Below are 22,416 nucleotides of genomic sequence, written 5' to 3' on the forward strand. Positions count from 1 at the left end.
ACTTAAGTCATCATTGTGCCTTTTGTATTTAATTCCGATGCAATTTCTGTGTTTCATCGTCAATAAGAAGGTCACAGGGATACAGTAAACCTGAAGTGAAGCATCAGAATCTATAACTAGTGTCACAGGAATGGTTCAAACATAAACGGTAAGAAGAGTCAATATTCTTGTACTTCAGTCGGCATTGTGCCTTTTGTATTTAATTCCGATGCAATTTCTGTGTTTCATTGTCAATAAGAAGTTCAGCTGGCAACAGTAAACCTGAAGAGAAGCATCGGAATCCATATCTAGTGTCACAGGAATGGTTCAAAACATAGACAGGAAGAAGAGCCAGTCTTCTTGTACTTGAGTCGGCATTGTGCCTTTTGTATTTAATTCCGAAGCAATTTCTGTGTTTAATCGTCAATACGACTGTCAGAGGGATACAGTAAACCTGAAGTGAAGCATCGGAATAAATTACTAGAGTCACAGGAATGGTTCAAAACATAGACAGTAAGAAGAGTCAGTCATCTAGTTCTTGAGTCGGCATTGTGCCTTATGTATTTTATTCCGATGCAATTTCTGTGTTTCATCGTCAATAAGAAGGTCAGAGGGATACAGTAAACCCGAAGTGAAGCATCGGAATCTATAACTAGTGTCATAGGAATGGTTCAAATCATAGACAGTAAGAAGAGCCAGTCTTCTTGTACTTGAGTCGGCATTGTGCCTTTTGTATTTAATTCCGATCAATTTTCTGTGTTTGATCGTCAATAAGAAGGTCAGAGGGATACAGTAAACCTGAAGTGAAGCATCGGAATCTATAACTAGTGTCACAGGAATGGTTCAAAACATAGACAGGAAAAAGTGTCAGTTATCTTGTACTGAAGTCGGCATTGTGTATTTTCTATTTAATTCCGATGCAATTTCTGTGTTCGTCGTCAATAAGAACGCCCAAGGGATACAGTAAACCTGAAGTGAAGCATCGGAATCTAAATCGGTCTCACAGGAAAGTTTCAAAACATAGACAGTAAGAAGAGCCAGACTACTTGTACTTGAGTTGGAATTTGGCCTTTTGTATTTAGTTCCGATGCTATTTCTGTGTTCCATCGTCAATAATACGGTCAAAGGGATACAGTAAAACAGAAGTGAAGCATCGGAATCTATAACTAGAGTCACAGGAATGGTTCAAAACATAGACAGTAAGAATAGTCAGTCTTCTAGTACTTGAGTCGGCATTGTGCCTTTTGTATTTAATTCCGATGCAATTTCTGTGTTTCATCGTCAATACGACGGTCAGAGGGATACAGTAAACCTGAAGTGAAGCATCGGAATCTATAACTAGTGTCACAGGAATGGTTCAAAACATAGACAGTAAGAAGAGTAAGTCTTCTAGTACTTGAGTCGGCATTGTGCCTTTTGTATTAAATTTTGATGCAATTTCTGTGTTTCATCGTCAATTAGAAGGTCAGAGGGATACAGTAAAACTGAAGTGAAGCATCGGAATCTATAACTAGTGTCACAGGAATGTATAACAACATTGACAGTAAGAAGAGTCAGTCTTCTTGTATATAAGTCGGCATTGTGCCTTTTGTATTTAGTTCCGATGCAATTTCTGTGTTTCATCGCCAATAAGAAGGTCAGCTGGATACAGTAAACCTGAAGTGAAGCATCGGAATCTATAACTAGTGTAACAGGAATGGTTCAAAACATAGATATTAAGAAGAGTCTGTTTTTTGGACTTATGTCGGCTTTGTGCATTTTCTATTTAATTCCGATGCAATTTCTGTGCTCGTCGTCAATAAGAAGGTCCAAGGAATACAGTAAACCTGAAGTGAAGCACCGGAATCTATAACTAGTGTAACAGGAATGGTTCAAAACATAGATATTAAGAAGAGTCTTTTTTCTTGAACTTATGTCGGCGTTGTGCATTTTCTATTTAATTCCGATGCAATTTCTGTGTTCGTCGTCAATAAGAAGGTCCAAGGAATACAGTAACCCTGAGGTGAAGCATCGGAATCTAAAACCAGTGTCACAGGAGAGGTTCAAAGCATAGACAGTAAGAAGAGCCGGACTTCTTGTACTTGAGTCGGCATTGGGCCATTTGTATTTAATTCCGATGCAATTTCTGTGTTTCATCTTCAATAAGAAGGTCAGAGGTGTACAGTAAACCTGAAGTGAAGCATCGGAATACAACACTAGTGTCTCAGGAGTGGTTCAAATCATAGACGGTAGGAAGAGTCAGTCTTCTTGTACTGAAGTCGTCATCTTGCCTTTTGCATTAAATTCTGATGCAATTTCTGTGTCTCGTCGTCAATAAGAAGGTCCAAGGGATACAGTAAACCTGAAGTGAGGCATCGGAATCTATAACTAGTGCCACAGGAAAGGTTCAAAACATAGACAGTAGGAAGAGTCAGTCTTCTTGTACTTAAGTCGGCATTGTGCCTTTTGTATTTAATTGCGATGCAATTTCTGTGTTTCATCATCAATAAGAAGGTCCAAGGGATACAGTAAACCTGAAGTGAGGCATCGGAATCTATAACTAGTGTCACAGGAATGGTTCAAAACATAGTCAGTATGAAGAGTCAGTCTTCTTGTACTTAAGTCGGCATGGTGCCTTTTGTATTTATTTCCGATGCAATTTCTGTGTTTCATCGTCAATAAGAAGGTCCATGGGAAACAGTAAACATATAGTGAAGCATCGGAATCTAATACTGGTCTCTCAGGAAATGTTCAAACACAGTCAGTAAGTAGAGTCAGTCTTCTTGTACTTAAGTCGGCATTGTGCCTTTTGTATTTAATTCCGATGCAATTTCTGTGTTTCGTCGTCAATAAGAAGGTCCCAGGGATACAGTAAACCCGAAGTGAAGCATCGGAATCCAAACCGGTCACACAGGAAAGGTTCAAAACATAGACAGTAAGAAGAGCCAGACTTCTTGCACCTGAGTCGGCATTGTGCCTTTTGTATTTAATTCCGATGCAATTTCTGTGTTTCATCGTTAATAAGACGGTCAGAGGGATACAGTAAACCTGAAGTGCAACATCGGAATCCATAACTATTGTCACAGGAATGGTTCAAAACATAGACAGTAAGAAGAGTCAGTCTTCTTGTACTTAGGTCGGCATTGTGCCTTTTGTATATAATTCCGATGCAATTTCTGTGTTTCATCGTCAATAAGAGGGTCAGTTGGATACAGTAAACCTGAAGTGAAGCATCGGAATCTTTAACTAGTGTCACAGGAATGGTTCAAACATAGACAGGAAAAAGAGTTATTTTTCTTGTACTTATGACGGCGTTGTGCATTTTCTATTTAATTCCGATGCAATTTCTGTGTTCGTCGTCAATAAGAAGGTCCAAGGAATACAGTAAACCTGAAGTGAAGCCCCGGAATCTAAAACCGGTGTCACAGGAGAGGTTCAAAACATAGACAGTAAGAAGAGCCGGACGTCTTGTACTTGAGTCGGCATTGTACCTTATGTATTTAATTCCGATGCAATTTCTGTGTTTCAACGTCAATAAGAAGATCAGAGGGATACAGTAAAACTGAAGTGAAGCATTGGAATCTATAACTTGTGTCACAGGAATGGTTCAAAACATAGACAGTAAGAAGAGTCAGTCTTCTTGTACTTAAGTCGGCATTGTGCCTTTTGTATATAATTCCGATGCAATTTCTGTGTTTCATCGTCAATAAGAAGGTCAGTTGGATACAGTAAACCTGAAGTGAAGCATCGGAATCTATAACTAGTGTCATAGGAATGGTTCAAATCATAGACAGTAAGAAGAGCCAGTCTTCTTGTACTTGAGTCGGCATTGTGCCTTTTGTATTTAATTCCGATCAATTTTCTGTGTTTGATCGTCAATAAGAAGGTCAGAGGGATACAGTAAACCTGAAGTGAAGCATCGGAATCTATAACTAGTGTCACAGGAATGGTTCAAAACATAGACAGGAAAAAGTGTCAGTTATCTTGTACTGAAGTCGGCATTGTGCATTTTCTATTTAATTCCGATGCAATTTCTGTGATCGTCGTCAATAAGAACGCCCAAGGGATACATTAAACCTGAAGTGAAGCATCGGAATCTAAAACCGGTCTCACAGGAAAGTTTCAAAACATAGACAGTAAGAAGAGCCAGACTACTTGTACTTGAGTTGGAATTTGGCCTTTTGTACTTAATTCCGATGCAATTTCTCTGTTCCATCGTCAATAATACGGTCAGAGGGATACAGTAAAACCGAAGTGAAGCATCGGAATCTATAACTAGTGTCACAGGAATGGTTCAAAACATAAACGGTAAGAAGAGTCAATCTTCTTGCACTTGAGTCGTTATTGTGCCTTTTGTATTTAATTCCGATGCAATTTCTGTGTTTCATCGTCAATAAGAAGGTCAGCTGGAAATAGTAAACCTGAAGAGAAGCATCGGAATGCATAACTAGTGTCACAGGAGTGGTTTAAAACATAGACAGGAAGAAGAGCCAGTCTTCTTGTACTTGAGTCGGCATTGTGCCTTTTGTATTTAATTCCGATGCAATGTCTGTGTTTCATCGTCAATACAACGGTCAGAGGGATACAGTAAACCTGAAGTGAAACATCGGAATCTATAACTAGCGTCACAGGAATGGTTCAAAACATAGACAGTAAGAAGAGTCAGTCTTCTAGTACTTGAGTCGGCATTGTGCCTTTTGTATTTAATTCCGATGCAATTTCTGTGTTTCATCGTCAATTAGAAGGTCAGAGGGATAAAGTAAAACTGAAGTGAAGCATCGGAATCTATAACTAGTGTCACAGGAATGTATGAAAACATAGACTTTAAGAAGAGTCAGTCTTCTTGTATTTAAGTCGGCATTGTGCCTTTTGTATTTAATTCCGATGCAATTTCTGTGTTTCATCGCCAATAAGAAGGTGAGCTGGATACAGTAAACCTGAAGTGAAGCATCGGAATCTATAACTAGTGTAACAGGAATGGTTCAAAACATAGATATTAAGAAGAGTCTTTTTTCTTGTACTTATGTCGGCGTTGTGCATTTTCTATTTAATTCCGATGCAATTTCTGTGTTCGTCGTCAATAAGAAGGTCCAAGGAATACAGTAAACCTGAAGTGAAGCATCGGAAACTAAAACCAGTGTCACAGGAGAGGTTCAAAACATAGACAGTAAGAAGAGCCGGACTTCTTGTACTTGAGTCGGCATTGGGCCTTTTGTATTTACTTCCGATGCAATTTCTGTGTTTCATCTTCAATAAGAAGGTCAGAGGTATACAGTAAACCTGAAGTGAAGCATCGGAATCCAACACTAGTTTCTCAGGAGTGGTTCAAATCATTGACGGTAGGAACAGTCAGTCTTCTTGTACTTAAGTCGTCATTGTGCCTTTTGTATTTAATTCCGATGCAATTTCTGTGTCTCGTCGTCAATAAGAAGGTCCAAGGGATACAGTAAACCTGAAGTGACGCATCGGAATCTATAACTAGTGTCACAGGAATGGTTCAAAACATAGACAGTAGGAAGAGTCACACTTCTTGTACTTAAGTCGGCATTGTGCCTTTTGTATTTAATTGCGATGCAATTTCTGTGTTTCATCATCAATAAGAAGGTCCAAGGGATACAGTAAACCTGAAGTGAGGCATAGGAATCTATAACTAGTGTCACAGGAATGGTTCAAAACATAGTCAGTATGAAGAGTCAGACTTCTTGTACTTAAGTCGGCATGGTGCCTTTTGTATTTAATTCCGATGCAATTTTTGTGTTTCATCGTCAATAAGAATGTCCATGGGAAACAGTAAACATATAGTGAAGCATCGGAATCTAATACTGGTCTCACGGGAAATGTTCAAACATAGTCAGTAAGTAGAGTCAGTCTTCTTGTACTTAAGTCGGCATTGTGCCTTTTGTATTTAATTCCGATGCAATTTCTGTGTTTCATCGTCAGTACGACGGTCAGAGGGATACAGTAAACCTGAAGTGAAACATCGGAATCTATAACTAGTATCACAGGAATGGTTCAAAACATAGACAGTAAGAAGAGTCAGTCTTCTTGTACATAAGTCGGCATTGTGCCTTTTGTATTTAATTCCGATGCAATTTCTGTGTTTCATCGTCAGTACGACGATCGGTGGGATACAGTAAACCTGAAGTGAAGCATCGGAATCTATAACTAGTGTCACAGGAATGGTTCAAAACATAGACAGTAAGAAGAGTCAGTCTTCTTGCACTTAAGTCGGCATTGTGCCTTTTGTATTTAATTCCGATGCAACTTCTGTGTTTCATCGTCAATAAGAAGGTCACAGGGATACAGTAAAACTGTAGTGAAGCATCGGAATCTATGACTAGTGTCACAGGAATGGTTCAAAACATAGACAGGAAGAAGAGTCAGTCTTCTTGTACTTGAGTCGGCATTGTGATTTTTGTATTTAATTCCGATGCAATTTCTGTGTTTCATCTTCAATAAGAAGGTGAGAGGGATACAGTAAAACTGAAGTGAAGCATCGGAATCTATAACTAGTGTCACAGGAATGGTTCATAACATAGACAGTAAGAAGATTCAGTCTTCTTGTACTTAAGTCGGCATTGTGCTTTTGTATTTAATTCCGATGCAATTTTCAGTGTTTCATCGTCAATAAGAAGGTTAGCTGGAAACAGTAAACCTGAAGTGAAGCATCGGAATCTATAACTAGTGTCACAGGAATGGTTCAAATCATAGACAGGAAAAAGTGTCAGTTATCTTGTACTGAAGTCGGCATTGTGCATTTTCTATTTAATTCCGATGTAATTTCTGTGTTCGTCGTCCATAAGAACGTCCAAGTGATACAGTAAACCTGAAGCGAAGCATCGGAATCTAAAACCGGTCTCACCGGAAAGGTTCAAAACGTAGACAGTAAGAAGAGCCAGACTACTAGTACTTGAGTTGGAATTGGGCCTTTTGTATTTAATTCCGATGCAATTTCTGTGTTTCATCGTCAATAAGAAGGGCAGAGGGATACAGTAAACCTGAAGTGAAGCATCGGAATCTAAAATCAGTGTCACAGGAGAGGTTCAAAACATAGACAGTAAGAAGAGCCGGACTTCTTGTACTTGAGTCGGCATTGGGCCTTTTGTATTTAATTCCGATGCAATTTCTGTGTTTCATCTTCAATAAGAAGGTCAGAGGTATACAGTAAATCTGAAGTGAAGCATCGGAATCCAACACTAGTGTCTCAGGAGTGGTTCAAATCATAGACGGTAGGAAGAGTCAGTCTTCTTGTACTTAAGTCGTCATTGTGCCTTTTGTATTTAATTGCGATGGAATTTCTGTGTTTCATCATCAATAAGAAGGTCCAAGGGATACAGTAAACCTGAAGTGACGCATCGGAATCTATAATTAGTGTCACAGGAATGGTTCAAAACATAGTCAGTATGAAGAGTCAGTCTTCTTGTACTTAAGTCGGCATGGTGCCTTTTGTATATATTTCCGATGCAATTTCTGTGTTTCATCGTCAATAAGAAGGTCCATGGGAAACAGTAAACATATAGTGAAGCATCGGAATCTAATACTGGTCTCTCAGGAAATGTTCAAACATAGTCAGTAAGTAGAGTCAGTCTTCTTGTACTTATGTCGGCATTGTGCCTTTTGTATTTAATTCCGATGCAATTTCTGTGTTTCGTCGTCAATAAGAAGGTCCCAGGTGTACAGTAAACCCGAAGTAAAGCATCGGAATCCAAACCGGTCACACAGGAAAGGTTCAAAACATAGACAGTAAGAAGAGCCAGACTTCTTGTACCTGAGTCGGCATTGTTCCCTTTGTATTTAATTCCGATGCAATTTCTGTGTTTCATCGTTAATAAGACGGTCAGAGGGATACAGTAAACCTGAAGTGCAGCATCGGAATCCATAACTATTGTCACAGGAATGGTTCAAAACATAGACAGTAAGAAGAGTCAGTCTTCTTGTACTTAGGTCGGCATTGTGCCTTTTGTATATAATTCCGATGCAATTTCTGTGTTTCATCGTCAATAAGAGTGTCAGTTGGATACAGTAAACCTGAAGTGAAGCATCGGAATCTTTAACTAGTGTCACAGGAATGGTTCAAAACATAGACAGGAAAAAGAGTTATTTTTCTTGTACTTATGACGGCGTTGTGCATTTTCTATTTAATTCCGATGCAATTTCTGTGTTCGTCGTCAATAAGAAGGTCCAAGGAATACAGTAAACCTGAAGTGAAGCATTGGAATCTATAACTTGTGTCACAGGAATGGTTCAAAACATAGACAGAAAGAAGAGTCAGTCTTCTTGTACTTAGGTCGGCATTGTGCCTTTTGTATATAATTCCGATGCAATTTCTGTGTTTCATCGTCAATAAGAAGGTCAGTTGGATACAGTAAACCTGAAGTGAAGCATCGGAATCTATAACTAGTGTCATAGGAATGGTTCAAATCATAGACAGTAAGAAGAGCCAGTCTTTTTGTACTTGAGTCGGCATTGTGCCTTTTGTATTTAATTCCGATCAATTTTCTGTGTTTGATCGTCAATAAGAAGGTCAGAGGGATACAGTAAACCTGAAGTGAAGCATCGGAATCTATAACTAGTGTCACAGGAATGGTTCAAAACATAGACAGGAAAAAGTGTCAGTTATCTTGTACTGAAGTCGGCATTGTGCATTTTCTATTTATTTCCGATGCAATTTCTGTGATCGTCGTCAATAAGAACGCCCAAGGGATACATTAAACCTGAAGTGAAGCATCGGAATCTAAAACCGGTCTCACAGGAAAGTTTCAAAACATAGACAGTGAGAAGAGCCAGACTACTTGTACTTGAGTTGGAATTTGGCCTTTTGTACTTAATTCCGATGCAATTTCTGTGTTCCATCGTCAATAATACGGTCAGAGGGATACAGTAAAACCGATGTGAAGCATCGGAATCAATAACTAGTGTCACAGGAATGGTTCAAAACATAAACGGTATGAAGAGTCAATCTTCTTGCACTTGAGTCGTCATTGTGCCATTTGTATTTAATTCCGATGCAATTTCTGTGTTTCATCGTCAATAAGAAGGTCAGCTGGAAATAGTAAACCTGAAGAGAAGCATCGGAATGCATAACTAGTGGCACAGGAGTGGTTTAAAACATAGACAGGAAGAAGAGCCAGTCTTCTTGTACTTGAGTCGGCATTGTGCCTTTTGTATTTAATTCCGATGCAATTTCTGTGTTTCATCGTCAATACAACGGTCAGAGGGATACAGTAAACCTGAAGTGAAACATCGGAATCTATAACTAGTGTCACAGGAATGGTTCAAAACATAGACAGTAAGAAGAGTCAGTCTTCTAGTACTTGAGTCGGCATTGTGCCTTTTGTATTTAATTCCGATGCAATTTCTGTGTTTCATCGTCAATTAGAAGGTCAGAGGGATAAAGTAAAACTGAAGTGAAGCATCGGAATCTATAACTAGTGTCACAGGAATGTATGAAAACATAGACAGTAAGAAGAGTCAGTCTTCTTGTACTTAAGTCGGCATTGTGCCTTTTGTATTTAATTCCGATGCAATTTCTGTGTTTCATCGCCAATAAGAAGGTGAGCTGGATACAGTAAACCTGAAGTGAAGCATCGGAATCTATAACTAGTGTTACAGGAATGGTTCAAAACATAGATATTAAGAAGAGTCTTTTTTCTTGTACTTATGTCGGCGTTGTGCATTTTCTATTTAATTCCGATGCAATTTCTGTGTTCGTCGTCAATAAGAAGGTCCAAGGAATACAGTAAACCTGAAGTGAAGCATCGGAAACAAAAACCAGTGTCACAGGAGAGGTTCAAAACATAGACAGTAAGAAGAGCCGGACTTCTTGTACTTGAGTCGGCATTGGGCCTTTTGTATTTACTTCCGATGCAATTTCTGTGTTTCATCTTCAATAAGAAGGTCAGAGGTATACAGTAAACATGAAGTAAAGCATCGGAATCCAACACTAGTTTCTGAGGAGTGGTTCAAATCATAGACGGTAGGAAGAGTCAGTCTTCTTGTACTTAAGTCGTCATTGTGCCTTTTGTATTTAATTCCGATGCAATTTCTGTGTCTCGTCGTCAATAAGAAGGTCCAAGGGATACAGTAAACCTGAAGTGAGGCATCGGAATCTATAACTAGTGTCAAAAAATGGTTCAAAACATAGACAGTAGGAAGAGTCACACTTCTTGTACTTAAGTCGGCATTGTGCCTTTTGTATTTAATTGCGATGCAATTTCTGTGTTTCATCATCAATAAGAAGGTCCAAGGGATAAAGTAAACCTGAAGTGAGGCATCGGAATCTATAACTAGTGTCACAGGAATGGTTCAAAACATAGTTAGTATGAAGAGTCAGACTTCTTGTACTTAAGTCGGCATGGTGCCTTTTGTATTTAATTCCGATGCAATTTTTGTGTTTCATCGTCAATAAGAATGTCCATGGGAAACAGTAAACATATAGTGAAGCATCGGAATCTAATACTGGTCTCACGGGAAATGTTCAAACATAGTCAGTAAGTAGAGTCAGTCTTCTTGTACTTAAGTCGGCATTGTGCTTTTGTATTTAATTCCGGTGCAATTTTCAGTGTTTCATTGTCAATAAGAAGGTTAGCTGGAAACAGTAAACCTGAAGTGAAGCATCGGAATCTATAACTAGTGTCACAGGAATGGTTCAAATCATAGACAGGAAAAAGTGTCAGTTATCTTGTACTGAAGTCGGCATTGTGCATTTTCTATTTAATTCCGATGCAATTTCTGTGTTCGTCGTCAATAAGAACGTCCAAGGGATACAGTAAACCTGAAGCGAAGCATCGGAATCTAAAACCGGTCTCACCGGAAAGGTTCAAAACGTAGACAGTAAGAAGAGCCAGACTACTTGTACTTGAGTTGGAATTGGGCCTTTTGTATTTAATTCCGATGCAATTTCTGTGTTTCATCGTCAATAAGAAGGGCAGAGGGATACAGTAAACCTGAAGTGAAGCATCGGAATCTAAAATCAGTGTCACAGGAGAGGTTCAAAACATAGACAGTAAGGAGAGCCGGACTTCTTGTACTTGAGTCGGCATTGGGCCTTTTGTATTTAATTCCGATGCAATTTCTGTGTTTCATCTTCAATAAGAAGGTCAGAGGTATACAGTAAATCTGAAGTGAAGCATCGGAATCCAACACCAGTGTCTCAGGAGTGGTTCAAATCATAGACGGTAGGAAGAGTCAGTCTTCTTGTACTTAAGTCGTCATTGTGCCTTTTGTATTTAATTCCGATACAATTTCTGTGTCTCGTCGTCAATAAGAAGGTCAGCCGGATACCGTAAACCTGAAGTGAAGCATCGGAATCCAAACCGATCTCACAGGAAAGGTTCAAAACATAGACAGTAAGAAGAGCCAGACTTCTTGTACCTGAGTCGGCATTGTGCCTTTTGTATTTAATTCCGATGCAATTTCTGTGTTTCATCGTTAATAAGACGGTCAGAGGGATACAGTAAACTTGAAGTGCAGCATCGGAATCCATAACTATTGTCACAGGAATGGTTCAAAACATAGACTGTAAGAAGAGTCAGTCTTCTTGTACTTAGGTCGGCATTGTCCATTTGTATATAATTCCGATGCAATTTCTGTGTTTCATCGTCAATAAGAGGGTCAGTTGGATACAGTAAACCTGAAGTGAAGCATCGGAATCTTTAACTAGTGTCACAGGAATGGTTCAAAACATAGACAGGAAAAAGAGTTATTTTTCTTGTACTTATGACGGCGTTGTGCATTTTCTATTTAATTCCGATGCAATTTCTGTGTTCGTCGTCAATAAGAAGGTCCAAGGAATACAGTAAACCTGAAGTGAAGCCCCAGAATCTAAATCCGGTGTCACAGGAGAGGTTCAAAACATAGACAGTAAGAAGAGCCGGACGTCTTGTACTTGAGTCGGCATTGTACCTTATGTATTTAATTCCGATGCAATTTCTGTGTTTCAACGTCAATAAGAAGATCAGAGGGATACAGTAAAACTGAAGTGAAGCATTGGAATCTATAACTTGTGTCACAGGAATGGTTCAAAACATAGACAGTAAGAAGAGTCAGTCTTCTTGTACTTAGGTCGGCATTGTGCCTTTTGTATATAATTCCGATGCAATATCTGTGTTTCATCGTCAATAAGAAGGTCAGTTGGATACAGTAAACCTGAAGTGAAGCATCGGAATCTATAACTAGTGTCATAGGAATGGTTCAAATCATAGACAGTAAGAAGAGCCAGTCTTCTTGTACTTGAGTCAGCATTGTGCCTTTTGTATTTAATTCCGATCAATTTTCTGTGTTTGATCGTCAATAAGAAGGTCAGAGGGATACAGTAAACCTGAAGTGAAGCATCGGAATCTATAACTAGTGTCACAGGAATGGTTCAAAACATAGACAGGAAAAAGTGTCAGTTATCTTGTACTGAAGTCGGCAATGTGCATTTTCTATTTAATTCCGATGCAATTTCTGTGATCGTCGTCAATAAGAACGCCCAAGGGATACATTAAACCTGAAGTGAAGCATCGGAATCTAAAACCGGTCTCACAGGAAAGTTTCAAAACATAGACAGTAAGAAGAGCCAGACTACTTGTACTTGAGTTGGAATTTGGCCTTTTGTACTTAATTCCGATGCAATTTCTGTGTTCCATCGTCAATAATACGGTCAGAGGGATACAGTAAAACCGAAGTGAAGCATCGGAATCTATAACTAGTGTCACAGGAATGGTTCAAATCATAAACGGTAAGAAGAGTCAATCTTCTTGCACTTGAGTCGTTATTGTGCCTTTTGTATTTTATTCCGATGCAATTTCTGTGTTTCATCGTCAATAAGAAGGTCAGCTGGAAATAGTAAACCTGAAGAGAAGCATCGGAATGCATAACTAGTGTCACAGGAGTGGTTTAAAACATAGACAGGAAGAAGAGCCAGTCTTCTTGTACTTGAGTCGGCATTGTGCCTTTTGTATTTAATTCCGATGCAATTTCTGAGTTTCATCGTCAATACAACGGTCAGAGGGATACAGTAAACCTGAAGTGAAACATCGGAATCTATAACTAGTGTCACAGGAATGGTTCAAAACATAGACAGTAAGAAGAGTCAGTCTTCTAGTACTTGAGTCGGCATTGTGCCTTTTGTATTTAATTCCGATGCAATTTCTGTGTTTCATCGTCAATTAGAAGGTCAGAGGGATAAAGTAAAACTGAAGTGAAGCATCGGAATCTATAACTAGTGTCACAGGAATGTATGAAACATAGACAGTAAGAAGAGTCAGTCTTCTTGTACTTAAGTCGGCATTGTGCCTTTTGTATTTAATTCCGATGCAATTTCTGTGTTTCATCGCCAATAAGAAGGTGAGCTGGATACAGTAAACCTGAAGTGAAGCATCGGAATCTATAACTAGTGTAACAGGAATGGTTCAAAACATAGATATTAAGAAGAGTCTTTTTTCTTGTACTTATGTCGGCGTTGTGCATTTTCTATTTAATTCCGATGCAATTTCTGTGTTCGTCGTCAATAAGAAGTTCCAAGGAATACAGTAAACCTGAAGTGAAGCATCGGAAACTAAAACCAGTGTCACAGGAGAGGTTCAAAACATAGACAGTAAGAAGAGCCGGACTTCTTGTACTTGAGTCGGCATTGGGCCTTTTGTATTTACTTCCGATGCAATTTCTGTGTTTCATCTTCAATAAGAAGGTCAGAGGTATACAGTAAACCTGAAGTGAAGCATCGGAATCCAACACTAGTTTCTCAGGAGTGGTTCAAATCATAGACGGTAGGAAGAGTCAGTCTTCTTGTACTTAAGTCGTCATTGTGCCTTTTGTATTTAATTCCGATGCAATTTCTGTGTCTCGTCGTCAATAAGAAGGTCCAAGGGATACAGTAAACCTGAAGTGAGGCAACGGAATCTATAACTAGTGTCACAGGAATGGTTCAAAACATAGACAGTAGGAAGAGTCACACTTCTTGTACTTAAGTCGGCATTGTGCCTTTTGTATTTAATTACGATGCAATTTCTGTGTTTCATCATCAATAAGAAGGTCCAAGGGATACAGTAAACCTGAAGTGAGGCATCGGAATCTATAACTAGTGTCACAGGAATGGTTCAAAACATAGTCAGTATGAAGAGTCAGAATTCTTGTACTTATGTCGGCATGGTGCCTTTTGTATTTAATTCCAATGCAATTTTTGTGTTTCATCGTCAATAAGAATGTCCATGGGAAACAGTAAACATATAGTGAAGCATCGGAATCTAATACTGGTCTCACGGGAAATGTTCAAACATAGTCAGTAAGTAGAGTCAGTCTTCTTGTACTTAAGTCGGCATTGTGCCTTTTGTATTTAATTCCGATGCAATTTCTGTGTTTCATCGTCAGTACGACGGTCAGAGGGATACAGTAAACCTGAAGTGAAACATCGGAATCTATAACTAGTATCACAGGAATGGTTCAAAACATAGACAGTAAGAAGAGTCAGTCTTCTTGTACATAAGTCGGCATTGTGCCTTTTGTATTTAATTCCGATGCAATTTCTGTGTTTCATCGTCAGTACGACGATCGGTGGGATACAGTAAACCTGAAGTGAAGCATCGGAATCTATAACTAGTGTCACAGGAATGGTTCAAAACATAGACAGTACGAAGAGTCAGTCTTCTTGCACTTAAGTCGGCATTGTGCCTTTTGTATTTAATTCCGATGCAATTTCTGTGTTTCATCGTCAATAAGAAGGTCACAGGGATACAGTAAAACTGTAGTGAAGCATCGGAATCTATGACTAGTGTCACAGCAATGGTTCAAAACATAGACAGGAAGAAGAGTCAGTCTTCTTGTACTTGAGTCAGCATTGTGATTTTTGTATTTAATTCCGATGCAATTTCTGTGTTTCATCTTCAATAAGAAGGTGAGAGGGATACAGTAAAACTGAAGTGAAGCATCGGAATCTATAACTAGTGTCACAGGAATGGTTCAAAACATAGTCAGTATGAAGAGTCAGTCTTCTTGTACTTAAGTCGGCATGGTGCCTTTTGTATTTATTTCCGATGCAATTTCTGTGTTTCATCGTCAATAAGAAGGTCCATGGGAAACAGTAAACATATAGTGAAGCATCGGAATCTAATACTGGTCTCTCAGGAAATGTTCAAACGTAGTCAGTAAGTAGAGTCAGTCTTCTTGTACTTAAGTCGGCATTGTGCCTTTTGTATTTAATTCCGATGCAATTTCTGTGTTTCGTCGTCAATAAGAAGGTCCCAGGTGTACAGTAAACCCGAAGTGAAGCATCGGAATCCAAACCGGTCACACAGGAAAGGTTCCAAACATAGTCAGTAAGAAGAGCCAGACTTCTTGTACCTGAGTCGGCATTGTGCCTTTTGTATTTAATTCCGATGCAATTTCTGTGTTTCATCGTTAATAAGACGGTCAGAGGGATACAGTAAACCTGAAGTGCAGCATCGGAATCCTTAACTATTGTCACAGGAATGGTTCAAAACATAGACAGTAAGAAGAGTCAGTCTTCTTGTACTTAGGTCGGCATTGTGCCTTTTGTATATAATTCCGATGCAATTTCTGTGTTTCATCGTCAATAAGAGGGTCAGTTGGATACAGTAAACCTGAAGTGAAGCATCGGAATCTTTAACTAGTGTCACAGGAATGGTTCAAAACATAGACAGGAAAAAGAGTTATTTTTCTTGTACTTATGACGGCGTTGTGCATTTTCTATTTAATTCCGATGCAATTTCTGTGTTCGTCGTCAATAAGAAGGTCCAAGGAATACAGTAAACCTGAAGTGAAGCCCCGGAATCTAAAACCGGTGTCACAGGAGAGGTTCAAAACATAGACAGTAAGAAGAGCCGGACGTCTTGTACTTGAGTCGGCATTGTACCTTATGTATTTAATTCCGATGCAATATCTGTGTTTCAACGTCAATAAGAAGATCAGAGGGATACAGTAAAACTGAAGTGAAGCATTGGAATCTATAACTTGTGTCACAGGAATGGTTCAAAACATAGACAGAAAGAAGAGTCAGTCTTCTTGTACTTAGGTCGGCATTGTGCCTTTTGTATATAATTCCGATGCAATTTCTGTGTTTCATCGTCAATAAGAAGGTCGGTTGTATACAGTAAACCTGAAGTGAAGCATCGGAATCTATAACTAGTGTCATAGGAATGGTTCAAATCATAGACAGTAAGAAGAGCCAGTCTTCTTGTACTTGAGTCGGCATTGTGCCTTTTGTATTTAATTCCGATCAATTTTCTGTGTTTGATCGTCAATAAGAAGGTCAGAGGGATACATTAAACCTGAAGTGAAGCATCGGAATCTAAAACCGGTCTCACAGGAAAGTTTCAAAACATAGACAGTGAGAAGAGCCAGACTACTTGTACTTGAGTTCGAATTTGGCCTTTTGTACTTAATTCCGATGCAATTTCTGTGTTCCATCGTCAATAATACGGTCAGAGGGATACAGTAAAACCGAAGTGAAGCATCGGAATCTATAACTAGTGTCACAGGAATGGTTCAAGACATAAACGGTAAGAAGAGTCAATCTTCTTGCACTTGAGTCGTCATTGTGCCTTTTGGATTTAATTCCGATGCAATTTCTGTGTTTCATCGTCAATAAGAAGGTCAGCTGGAAATAGTAAACCTGAAGAGAAGCATCGGAATGCATAACTAGTGTCACAGGAGTGGTTTAAAACATAGACAGGAAGAAGAGCCTGTCTTCTTGTACTTGAGTCGGCATTGTGCGTTTTGTATTTAATTCCGATGCAATTTCTGTGTTTCATCGTCAATACAACGGTCAGAGGGATACAGTAAACCTGAAGTGAAACATCGGAATCTATAACTAGTGTCACAGGAATGGTTCAAAACATAGACAGTAAGAAGAGTCAGTCTTCTAGTACTTGAGTCGGCATTGTGCCTTTTGTATTTAATTCCGATGCAATATCTGTGTTTCATCGTCAATTAGAAGGTCAGAGGGATAAAGTAAAACTGAAGTGAAGCATCGGAATCTATAACTAGTGTCACAGGAATGTATGAAAACATAGACAGTAAGAAGAGTCAGTCTTCTTGTACTTAAGTCGGCATTGTGCCTTTTGTATTTAATTCCGATGCAATTTCTGTGTTTCATCGCCAATAAGAAGGTGAGCTGGATACAGTAAACCTGAAGTGAAGCATCGGAATCTATAACTAGTGTAACAGGAATGGTTCAAAACATAGATATTAAGAAGAGTCTTTTTTCTTGTACTTATGTCTGCGTTGTGCATTTTCTATTTAATTCCGATGCAATTTCTGTGTTCGTCGTCAATAAGAAGGTCCAAGGAATACAGTAAACCTGAAGTGAAGCATCGGAAACTAAAACCAGTGTCACAGGAGAGGTTCAAAACATAGACAGTAAGAAGAGCCGGACTTCTTATACTTGAGTCGGCATTGGGCCTTTTGTATTTACTTCCGATGCAATTTCTGTGTTTCATCTTCAATAAGAAGGTCAGAGTTATACAGTAAACCTGAAGTGAAGCATCGGAATCCAACACTAGTTTCTCAGGAGTGGTTCAAATCATAGACGGTTGGAAGAGTCAGTCTTCTTGTACTTAAATCGTCATTGTGCCTTTTGTATTTAATTCCGATGCAATTTCTGTGTCTCGTCGTCAATAAGAAGGTCCAAGGGATACAGTAAACCTGAAGTGAGGCATCGGAATCTATAACTAGTGTCACAGGAATGGTTCAAAACATAGACAGTAGGAAGAGTCACACTTCTTGTACTTAAGTCGGCCTTGTGCCTTTTGTATTTAATTGCGAAGCAATTTCTGTGTTTCATCATCAATAAGAAGGTCCAAGGGATACAGTAAACCTGAAGTGAGGCATCGGAATCTATAACTAGTGTCACAGGAATGGTTCAAAACATAGTCAGTATGAAGAGTCAGACTTCTTGTACTTAATTCGGCATGGTGCCTTTTGTATTTAATTCCGATGCAATTTTTGTGTTTCATCGTCAATAAGAATGTCCATGGGAAACAGTAAACATATAGTGAAGCATCGGAATCTAATACTGGTCTCACGGGAAATGTTCAAACATAGTCAGTAAGTAGAGTCAGTCTTCTTGTACTTAAGTCGGCATTGTGCCTTTTGTATTTAATTCCGATGCAATTTCTGTGTTTCATCGTCAGTACGACGGTCAGAGGGATACAGTAAACCTGAAGTGAAACATCGGAATCTATAACTAGTATCACAGGAATGGTTCAAAACATAGACAGTAAGAAGAGTCAGTCTTCTTGTACATAAGTCGGCATTGTGCCTTTTGTATTTAATTCCGATGCAATTTCTGTGTTTCATCGTCAGTACGACGATCGGTGGGATACAGTAAACCTGAAGTGAAGCATCGGAATCTATAACTAGTGTCACAGGAATGGTTCAAAACATAGACAGTAAGAAGAGTCAGTCTTCTTGCACTTAAGTCGGCATTGTGCCTTTTGTATTTAATTCCGATGCAATTTCTGTGTTTCATCGTCAATAAGAAGGTCACAGGGATACAGTAAAACTGTAGTGAAGCATCGGAATCTATGACTAGTGTCACAGGAATGGTTCAAAACATAGACAGGAAGAAGAGTCAGTCTTCTTGTACTGGAGTCGGCATTGTGATTTTTGTATTTAATTCCGATGCAATTTCTGTGTTTCATCTTCAATAAGAAGGTGAGAGGGATACAGTAAAACTGAAGTGAAGCATCGGAATCTATAACTAGTGTCACAGGAATGGTTCATAACATAGACAGTAAGAAGATTCAGTCTTCTTGTACTTAAGTCGGTATTGTGCTTTTGTATTTAATGCCGATGCAATTTTCAGTGTTTCATCGTCAATAAGAAGGTTAGCTGGAAACAGTAAACCTGAAGTGAAGCATCGGAATCTATAACTAGTGTCACAGGAATGGTTCAAATCATAGACAGGAAAAAGTGTCAGTTATCTTGTACTGAAGTCGGCATTGTGCATTTTCTATTTAATTCCGATGCAATTTCTGTGTTCGTCGTCAATAAGAACGTCCAAGGGATACAGTAAACCTGAAGCGAAGCATCGGAATCTAAAACCGGTCTCACCGGAAATGTTCAAAACGTAGACAGTAAGAAGAGCCAGACTACTTGTACTTGAGTTGGAATTGGGCCTTTTGTATTTAATTCCGATGCAATTTCTGTGTTTCATCGTCAATAAAAAGGGCAGAGGGATACAGTAAACCTGAAGTGAAGCATCGGAATCTAAAATCAGTCACACAGGAGAGGTTCAAAACATAGACAGTAAGAAGAGCCGGACTTCTTGTACTTGAGTCGGCATTGGGCCTTTTGTATTTAATTCCGATGCAATTTCTGTGTTTCATCTTCAATAAGAAGGTCAGAGGTATACAGTAAATCTGAAGTGAAGCATCGGAATCCAACACTAGTGTCTCAGGAGTGGTTCAAATCATAGACGGTAGGAAGAGTCAGTCTTCTTGTACTTAAGTCGTCATTGTGCCTTTTGTATTTAATTCCGATACAATATCTGTGTCTCGTCGTCAATAAGAAGGTCAGCCGGATACAGTAAACCTGAAGTGAAGCATCGGAATCCAAACCGGTCTCACAGGAAAGGTTCAAAACATAGACAGTAAGAAGAGCCAGACTTCTTGTACCTGAGTCGGCATTGTGCCTTTTGTATTTAATTCCGATGCAATTTCTGTGTTCGTCGTCAATAAGAAGGTCCAAGGAATACAGTAAACCCGAAGTGAAGCATCGGAATCCAAACCGGTCTCACAGGAAAGGTTCAAAACATAGACAGTAAGGAGAGCCAGACTTCTTGTACCTGAGTCGGCATTGTGCCTTTTGTATTTAATTCCGATGCAATTTCTGTGTTTCATCGTTAATAAGACGGTCAGAGGGATACAGTAAACCTGAAGTGCAGCATCGGAATCCATAACTATTGTCACAGGAATGGTTCAAAACATAGACTGTAAGAAGAGTCAGTCTTCTTGTACTTAGGTCGGCATTGTGCCTTTTGTATATAATTCCGATGCAATTTCTGTGTTTCATCGTCAATAAGAGGGTCAGTTGGATACAGTAAACCTGAAGTGAAGCATCGGAATCTTTAACTAGTGTCACAGGAATGGTTCAAAACATAGACAGGAAAAAGAGTTATTTTTCTTGTACTTATGACGGCGTTGTGCATTTTCTATTTAGTTCCGATGCAATTTCTGTGTTCGTCGTCAATAAGAAGGTCCAAGGAATACAGTAAACCTGAAGTGAAGCCCCAGAATCTAAAACCGGTGTCACAGGAGAGGTTCAAAACATAGACAGTAAGAAGAGCCGGACGTCTTGTACTTGAGTCGGCATTGTACCTTATGTATTTAATTCCGATGCAATTTCTGTGTTTCAACGTCAATAAGAAGATCAGAGGGATACAGTAAAACTGAAGTGAAGCATTGGAATCTATAACTTGTGTCACAGGAATGGTTCAAAACATAGACAGTAAGAAGAGTCAGTCTTCTTGTACTTAGGTCGGCATTGTGCCTTTTGTATATAATTCCGATGCAATTTCTGTGTTTCATCGTCAATAAGAAGGTCAGTTGGATACAGTAAACCTGAAGTGAAGCATCGGAATCTATAACTAGTGTCATAGGAATGGTTCAAATCATAGACAGTAAGAAGAGCCAGTCTTCTTGTACTGGAGTCGGCATTGTGCCTTTTGTATTTAATTCCGATCCATTTTCGGTGTTTGATCGTCAATAAGAAGGTCAAAGGAATACAGTAAACCTGAAGTGAAGCATCGGAATCTATAACTAGTGTCACAGGAATGGTTCAAAACATAGACAGGAAAAAGTGTCAGTTATCTTGTACTGGAGTCGGCATTGTGCATTTTCTATTTAATTCCGATGCAATTTCTGTGTTCGTCGTCAATAAGAACGTCCAAGGGATACAGTAAACCTGAAGCGAAGCATCGGAATCTAAAACCGGTCTCACCGGAAATGTTCAAAACGTAGACAGTAAGAAGAGCCAGACTACTTGTACTTGAGTTGGAATTGGGCCTTTTCTATTTAATTCCGATGCAATTTCTGTGTTTCATCGTCAATAAGAAGGGCAGAGGGATACAGTAAACTTGAAGTGAAGCATCGGAATCTAAAATCAGTGTCACAGGAGAGGTTCAAAATATAGACATTAAGAAGAGCCGGACTTCTTGTACTTGAGTCGGCATTGGGCCTTTTGTATTTAATTCCGATGCAATTTCTGTGTTTCATCTTCAATAAGAAGGTCAGAGGTATACAGTAAATCTGAAGTGAAGCATCGGAATCCAACACTAGTGTCTCAGGAGTGGTTCAAATCATAGACGGTAGGAAGAGTCAGTCTTCTTGTACTTAAGTCGTCATTGTGCCTTTTGTATTTAATTCCGATGCAATTTCTGTGTCACGTCGTCAATAAGAAGGTCAGACGGATACAGTAAACCTGAAGTGAAGCATCGGAATCTATAACTAGTGTCACAGGAATGGTTCAATACATAGATATTCAGAAGAGTCCTTTTTCTTGTACTTAAGTCGGCATTGTGCCTTTTCTATTTAATTCCGATGCAATTTCTGTGTTCGTCGTCAATAAGAAGGTCCAAGGAATACAGTAAACCTGAAGTGAAGCACCGGAATCTAAAACCGGTGTCACAGGAGAGGTTCAAAACATAGACAGTAAGAAGAGCCGGACTTCTTGTACTTGAGTCGGCATTGTGACTTTTGTATTTAATTGCGATGCAATTTCTGTGTTTCATCGTCAATAAGAAGATCAGAGGGATACAGTACAACTGATGTGAAGCATCGGAATTTATAACTTTTGTCACAGGAATGGTTCAAACCATAGACAGTAAGAAAGAGTCACTCTTCTTGTACTTAAGTCGGCATTGTGCCTTTTGTATATATTTCCGATGCAATTTCTGTGTTTCATCGTCAATAAGAAGGTCAGCTGGATACAGTAAACCTGCAGTGAAGCATCGGAATCTACAACTAGTGTCATAGGAATGGTTCAAATCATAGACAGTAAGAAGAGCCAGTCTTCTTGTACTTGAGTCGGCACTGTGCCTTTTGTATTTAATTCCGATCAATTTTCAGTGTTTGATCGTCAATATGAAGGTCAGAGGGATACAGTAAACCTGAAGTGAAGCATCGGAATCTATAACTAGTGTCACAGGAATGGTTCAAAGCATAGAGTGTAGTTAGAGTAAGTCTTCTTGTACTTAAGTCGGCATTGTGCCTTTTGTATTTAATTCCGATGCAAATTTTGTGTTTCATCGTCAATAAGAAGGTCCAAGGGATACAGTAAAACTGAAGTGAGGCATCGGAATCTATAACTAGTGTCACAGGAATGGTTCAAAACATAGACAGTAGGACGAGTCAGTCTTCTTGTACTTAAGTCGGCATTGTGCCTTTTGTATTTAATTCCGATGCAATTTCTTTGTTTCATTTTCAGTAAGAAGGTGAGAGGGATACAGTAAAACTAGAG

The sequence above is a fragment of the Schistocerca serialis genome, chromosome 8 (genome assembly GCF_023864345.2).
Source record: "Schistocerca serialis cubense isolate TAMUIC-IGC-003099 chromosome 8, iqSchSeri2.2, whole genome shotgun sequence".
Lineage (NCBI taxonomy): Eukaryota > Metazoa > Arthropoda > Insecta > Orthoptera > Acrididae > Schistocerca > Schistocerca serialis.